The following is a 6,271-nucleotide window of genomic DNA, read 5'->3' on the forward strand; positions in this document are numbered from 1 at the left end:
TCATTTGTGTCACATAAATTGAGACAACAAAAATAACATATATTGGGTCCATTTTTAATTTATTTGTCTTATTTTTTTTTTGTTTTTTATATTTAAAAATTGCGTAAAAATACTATAAATCATGATAATTGACAACATAAAATATTTAAAAAATGTTGTATGTGGTAGTCTTATTATGCCTTAAATAGCGTCAAAGAAAGTACAACTTTGTAATAAAAAAACTTATTCCTTTATCCACGCAAACAATCGCTTCAAAAACTCCGTTAGTAGCCCCAAAACATACCATTTATATTATTGGGCCCGTGCATAGCACGGGCAACATTATCTAGTTGGTAGAAGTAAGTAGGAATTTTCTTGGAAACATTAATGCAATATGCACACAATAAACCACTAAAAGTACAAGCAAATAAAGGTGCAAAGAAAAAACAAGGGTAGTTTTTATGTCACCGACAACATGACTTGACTTCATCAATTCATTGCGAAGTCAAGACTAATTTACTTTATAGTTCATAGTTTCTACCATAATTACTAATTCACTTTATAATAAATTACATAATGCTTGTTAATTAATAATTTTGTGCCAAATTTCAAGTCAGATACACTATTCTTTTAGATATCAAGTCAAATACATATATCAAAGATACTAGATATATTCTAAAATACAAATGGGAAAATACATAAAAACCCCCCTGAACTTGTCCGCAGAACTTACTTTAGTACTGTAACTTTACGGGTAATTATTTACCCCCTTTAACTCATTTCAAGTGAATTTAATACCTCCTTAATTGATGATATGACAAGGAAAGTGTGATCACTCTCCCAAACTCGCGTGAAAAGGGGAAAAAGTAATTAAAAAGCTGACCAAATTTCAATTTCATTAATTTTTTCATTTTTCTCTCTCTCCACCTTTCATCTTGTTCACAAAGCCACCGTATGCCACCATGAAATCAACCATTTCTCCATTCCTCTTCCTCCATCCCCACCCCCACCTCTCTGATTCCACTAGAATAAAAAGTGAAAAAAAAAGCATTTTGATTTCCTTGGAAAGGACAAAAAGCTGGTCGGAGATGTATGAAAAAAAAAAAGCATTTTGATTTCCTTGGAAAGGACAAAAAGTTGGTCGGAGATGTCTATTGTGTGGTTAAAGAAAGCGGAAGTACTATACCTTAACACTCTGAGGCGGGTGTTCAGTTGAGGAAATAAAATTGTTCGTACCGATGGTGTTTGTGGTGGGTATTGTGGAGTTGATGATAGGTATTGGGTAAAACCATCCATATTCATTTCGATGTGGTGTTTGTGGCGGATCTAATTACCTGCACACGTTTTCATTCTCACTACCATTTCATTCTTCTCTCACTATTCTTCAATTTTTTTTATAAATTTGTTTTCAGACGTTTATTGCGGCAAAATTCTGTTGACATCATTGATGTTTGTGATGGGTATTGATGTATTTTGAAATTGACAGCGATGGCGTGGTATTTTGGAGTTGATTTCAATGGTGATGGTGTTAAGAAATATGAAATTAACAGTGATGGAGGCGATACAACTGTTGGTGATGAGTATTGTACAGTTGACGGCGGCTGGTGATATTATTATCGGTGATGGGTATTGTGGAGTTGATGGTTGTGATAATGGTGTAGGTAGTGGTGAAAATGTTGTGAATTTGATGGCGGCGGTAAAGGAGGAACAAAGCGAGGAGTAGTTGGTGAATGGTGGTGCACTGTGAAATCTACGGTGGTGGAATGTGAGGGAATGGCGGCGGTAATGGAGGAACAAAGAGAGGAGTAGTTGGTGAATGGTGGTGCACTGTGAAATCTACGGTGGTAGAATGTGAGGGACGATGAAGGTTTGGGTGGGTGGTTTTTTATTTTTTTTAAAATGCCTAAAAATAATTTTTAACACGTGGAGGTGCGTGTAGCACACCTACCTTTACAGTTGTGGTTCTAAACTTCTGAGGGGATATTAAATTCACTTGAAATGAGTTAAGGGGGGTAAATAATTACCCGTAAAGTTACAGTACTAAAGTAAGTTCTGCGGACAAGTTCAGGGGGGTTTTTATGTATTTTCCCTATACAAATACGGATGATCCAATTTCTCTTTGTGCAGATGGATAGTGGGTCCATAACCATAAATGAGAAGAATTAAATAATTACTAGCAACTATTACTCCTTACTATTAAGTTAATCCTATTTGCTGATTAAATTAACAACGTTGATCTATCGAGGAGTAAAAGAAATTTAAGAGATGGTGAAACGTACTCATATATACTCAATTGTGATAGATTCAAATCAGTAATAAATGTATGGTTAAAACCCCATTGGATTTGTGGAGCTGAAATTTCTTAGAATGTGTATTTTTTATTTTGTTTTTTTGTTTTTTTATCTGGTGTCGCTTCCTACTAAGAATTTTTTCATATCTAGGATTCGAATCCAAAATCTCTGGTTAAGTGAGGAGTAGCCCCATTCGCTCCACCACATCTTTTGGTGGGCTTTTAGGATGTATGGTAAAAAATTACACTAGACACAAAAAGTTTTTGAAGAGGGGCTAGGCATACATACCTTACCATTCCTAATAAGATATTGCCTCAAATAAAATTATCTTGAAACATCATACCGATTTTATTGATATCCATTAAAACTCTCCTTAGAATCAAAACATTTCTCAGTTGAAAATAAATTAAATGAATAAAAATAATCTAAATAGAAAGACATAAAATGAAACTTTACCTAACAAATTGTGGGCCTTGTTTATTTGAAACGGTAAGGTAATGTCCTAGCAATTTCTTTGTGACTGGCTAATCATGAAAAGTAGAGTTCATTGTGTTGAAGATAAATAGCCGGTCAAAAAACTTATTTTAATAAATATGTACATTATTAGAAGTAAGTAGGAAATTTTTTGGAAACTTCAATGCAATATTCACACAATGGACCACTAAAAGTACAAGCAAATAAAGGTGCAAAGAAAAAGCAAGGGTAATTTTTACGTCACCGACAACACAACTTGACTTCATCAATTCATTGCGAAGTCAAGTCTAATTCACTTTATAGTTTATAGTTTCAACCATAAATACTAATTTACTTTATAATTTGAAATAATTACATAATATCTTATTAATTAATAATTTTGTACCAAATTTCTAGTCATAGAAATTTAAGAGATGATGAAACGTACTCATTTATATTTAATTGTGATAGATTCAAATCAGTAATGAATGTATGGTTAAAACCCCATTGGATTTGTGGAGCTAAATTTTCTTAGAATGTATTTTTTTTATCTGGTGTCCGGTACCCGCATTGGAGCTTGACTATTCTAAATTCGCGCCACATAAGGCCTCATTTGGAGGAAAAGCACTCCATACCAAGGATTTTTTCATATCAAGGGCTCGAACCCAAAACCTCTGATTAAGTGAGGAGTAGCCTTATCTGCTCCACCACATCCGTTGGTGGTTTTTTAGAATGTATGGTCAAAAATTACACTAGACACAAAAAGTTTTTTTGAAAAATTATCAATAACTACATCTTCCATTCCAGCAGAGTTTTTAAAGTCAAAGTCGTCTTTGCTTTCTGTAAAATTAAAGACAAATTTCAATCAATTGGCAGAGAAGAGATAAAGGGAGGTTGGTGTTTGTACTTGTGGAGCAATAAATTCTGTGGCGGAGTTAGGAATTTAGTGAAAGATGTGCAAATATTTTTCTTAGTTATGTTAAGTGTGTAAAAAATTAAATATACGCTTGTAATAACAGAGTAATATTTAATCTTGATATACCACATAATTTTCTAGCGATGTGTGTGCACCAAACCACCTTCACCTAGAGTGGCTCCACCCATTACAATAATTCCATTTAACTTCTCCTAAAATTTTGTTTCTTCTCATTTGGGACTCTTTTTCTTTGAAGCTTCATCCACTTGTACTTTTAGCTGTCCATTTTGTAGTTCAGAGCCTAAAAGGCAAGGTTTTTTTTTTTTCTTCCAAAAATTCAAAAGAACAACAAAAAAAATTAAAGAGCAAAGGGGTAAAGGCACATCATCCCAACACCTTACCCAAAAACTTTTAACACGGTTAACAATGTAAAAAGGAAGGCACGTGTGAGGCCACACCTTGTAAGGCTCATGACATCCCACACCTTCATTTCTTTTTAGTTGTCACACTGTGCTTTTTAGAGTTGGGTGACCTTTTCCCAATTTTTGTTGGAATTTGTCAACTTCATGCACAATTGTCAGCACTTTAATCCATGTGTCACAATCAAATATAAATGTGTGGAAGGCGTGAAGAAATTTCCTACTACTTACTATGGACGACTAATATTCAATGTAAATGTACTAGTTGACTACTGGGAGGTGAAGATACTCGTAAAACAATTACTAGTTACTTGTACGGACTTTTAACAAGGAGGAGAATGATCACCTTTTAAATTGATAAAAGGTTAAAGCATGGCGAACGATCCTAGAAGAACTCTTGAAAGCTTTCAAATACTCTCAAGTTGCCCTCGTTATTTTCCCTTAAATAAAGGAAAGATACGTTCTTTTTTAAGTGGGCTGAAAAATAAAAAAATTAAACAATCAAATTGAAACAAAATGAGTATTTTCTATTTCCATCTAGAGTTGACAAATTTCTCTGTTTGTTACAAAACAACTAGATTCTTGGCTTGAGAAATAGATTTGAAAAGAAATTGGGTACACATTAATCCAATCTTCTTGAACCTACATACATTTATAGAACTCTTGTTTTAATAGAAGTGATGTGACACCTCTCTTGGAACCAATGTAGCTCAAGTAGTCGAGCAACTATTGATAGGAGTGTATATTGCTTGTTTTTCTGTCATTCTTTCTGGGATTGACTAAAAGGAAAGTGAATCATATAAATTGAAACACAAAAATTAGTTAATTACAATTTTTTCCAAATAATAATCAATCAAAAGCAGAGATAAGGTCCAATTTATCTTACGGTTAGTCCATAACCATAAATAAAAAGAATTATTAGTTAATTACAATTATTAAATGGGAGATCGAACATTAACAATAATTACGGTAGAGTCATAATTATTTCTTCATTCTTAATTAAATATTTTGAGTTTGTGCCTTGATTATTGACTAGTCCTTGTTCGAAAGTGTTTTACCCTCGATGTGAGACCTCTCAACACAAATTTGAATTAAGTTAGGCATCTATGCGGATACATAATACTAAGTAGAACTAACTCACAATAATTTGATTCAACGGAGATATTTTTCAAAGATATAGCCTTTCTTTGTAGCTTCATGCACTTATATTTTGAGATGTCTATTGTGTTCCTATTACTGTGGAACCCATAGCAATAATTCAATTGGAGTAGACCCCGTCTTCCAAATTTTTGCAAGTTGTAAGAGCTCAAATATTCTACTCAAGAAGCATAATCTCCATTCATATTCAAGGTAGAAGCAGCTTATGAATCGGAGTTGATCCAGAAGGACGTAGTAGTGATAGGAGTGCATTGCCCTTTGGAAGTTGGGCTGTTGGTACAGGGAAGTCAGCCCGAATTTGTAAGGGTATTTTGGTCTTTTCCCTAACCAATTCTTTTGGTTATATTAAGGTGTTAGACTGATTTTAGATCAGTTTTTCCCTTTTTAAAAGAGTGAGAGTGAGGGTTTGTGAGTGAAGAGGAGAAAGAGAAGAGCAAGCAAGGAGATCGTCGTGGTTTCGTCGGGGGTGATCCCTATTAAGGTATGTGAGTTCATAGTGTTGGGTTGGTTCAATCCCCCACACGCCAAACTCGTTTTAATTCCGAGAAAAGCTTGGTTGTGTTGTTGAAAAGCTTGGTTGTGTTGTTGAAGTTGTTGATTGTGTTGTTGAAGTTTCTTGTTGTCTTGGTTCATGTTTCCGGTTGTGATTTCGGGTTGAATCTAGTGTATGTTGAGGGTTTTTATGATATTAAGTGTTTGGGGCTGGAAACTTTGAAGTTGAGAAGGTTTAGAGTTGGAAAAAGGAAGGAGGAAAGTCGAATTTTTTCGGCGAAAAAGGGCTGGGGAGTCGTGCCAGCTAGCGCGCCCCAAAAGGGATTCTGAAGTCCAGCCCTTGGGGCGGTGCGCCTAGCAGAGCGCCCAGCAGGCCCCTCTGAGGTCTAAAGGCTGGCGCCCCGCGCCTCTCAAAGCGCCAAGGACGACAACCCTTCCCATTCATTCCCCACCTTTTCATGCATGTTCCTTGGTAATGTACCTATGTTTTATAGTTGTTTCCAACACTCCAAGGTACGTCTAAACGTCAAGAACTCATCCATAAACATGAGATCATTACCCTT

The sequence above is a fragment of the Solanum tuberosum genome, unplaced genomic scaffold (genome assembly GCF_000226075.1).
Source record: "Solanum tuberosum cultivar DM 1-3 516 R44 unplaced genomic scaffold, SolTub_3.0 scf00148, whole genome shotgun sequence".
Taxonomy (NCBI): domain Eukaryota; kingdom Viridiplantae; phylum Streptophyta; class Magnoliopsida; order Solanales; family Solanaceae; genus Solanum; species Solanum tuberosum.